This window comes from Triticum dicoccoides, unplaced genomic scaffold, assembly GCF_002162155.2.
Source record: "Triticum dicoccoides isolate Atlit2015 ecotype Zavitan unplaced genomic scaffold, WEW_v2.0 scaffold168006, whole genome shotgun sequence".
Lineage (NCBI taxonomy): Eukaryota > Viridiplantae > Streptophyta > Magnoliopsida > Poales > Poaceae > Triticum > Triticum dicoccoides.
This window is the reverse complement of record NW_021219940.1, coordinates 1-1,267: the sequence shown is the minus strand read 5'-3', so window position 1 is coordinate 1,267 and position 1,267 is coordinate 1. Positions and strand designations below refer to the sequence as shown.

General features: G+C 37.7%; 1 long non-coding RNA gene across 1 annotated transcript; it reads left to right on the top strand.

Moving 5' to 3' along the window:
* Nucleotides 1–604: 604 nt before the first annotated feature.
* Nucleotides 605–1,242, top strand: LOC119344400. Its single transcript, XR_005166643.1, has 3 exons — nt 605–660; nt 827–917; nt 1,033–1,242. It is a non-coding gene; the product is annotated as an uncharacterized LOC119344400 (long non-coding RNA).
* Nucleotides 1,243–1,267: the final 25 nt, after the last annotated feature.

Genomic DNA, 1,267 nt, shown 5'->3' with positions numbered 1-1,267 from the left:
AGTATTATTGTCACCTTCCCTAACGTACCTCACTTTGGCACGGTCTGGTCATTTGGTTTATTCCTCTCTTGTGAGTTTGCCAGTGTTCACCTCAGCCTCGTGTTTGGCAGCACATTTTGTCGGTATGAGGTGGGTTCATTCAGCCTTAATATCTAAAACATCAGTAAGTTGAAGGAACCTTTATTTTTATTTTTTATAAGCACAGCTAGAATTCTTAGCCAACCTCGTAAGAATTGTGTAATATGCCGGATTTTAAATTGTCACCTTCCTACATTAGTTCCACCACGTGTTTATTTTTCTCATTCTTTGTCCATCATCTGAACGAAGCATTCCCTCTCTAACCACAATAGCTCAAAAGAGAAAGTTGCTTCGTTCCTTATGTTAGCGGACCTCACCGGAGTCCAAAAAAAGTGGTGTGTGATGAGAAAGTAGCCTTTGCAAGGCCTATACCGCCACAAGAGATTTTTTTGCTCCAACTCAACACTACACACAATCCAATTTCTCATAGCTAGTTCACTTCATTAGTTCACTTAATTCAATGGTTGAGACATGGTACGTTTATATGTAAAGTTTTATGCATATCAATCTTTCATTTTTCTTATCTAGGCTGCTGCAACAGGAGATCAGAAAGCTGAGGTGGTCACAAATCACATATTAAAGGTGCATGCGAATTACTTATTTATAGCTCAGTTGTAATTTACATTGAATTACACAATTATAATAAGAATGATACCAAGTTCCTTTATTTAATTTCACAAAAAGTTCTAAGAAATGAAAAGTGATCACACTACTAATTCTTTAATTTCACTCGTTTGAATTATTGAAGGTCTTAGGGTTGGATATCTGTGCCGATATAATGATAGGAAACAATATGTTGCGAGGCATATCAGGAGGGCAAAAAAAGAGAGTAACTACAGGTAAATGTAGTCTGAAAATAAGAAACTTATGAGATGCTTATGTGTTATTACATAACTAAATTACTTTGTACTCCTATACAATCAAACTCACCCATTCTACGACATGGTTCTGCAGCTGAGATGCTTGTCACACCCGGGCGAGCCCTTTTCATGGACGAGATATCAACTGGACTTGATAGCTCGACAACCTTCCAGATTGTGAACTCCATCCGACAAACAATCCACATTATTGGTGGAACAGCAGTCATTGCCTTACTACAACCTGCACCAGAGACATATGAATTGTTTGATGATATAATTCTCCTTTCGGATGGTCATGTTGTCTATAATGGCCCTCGAAAATATGTTCT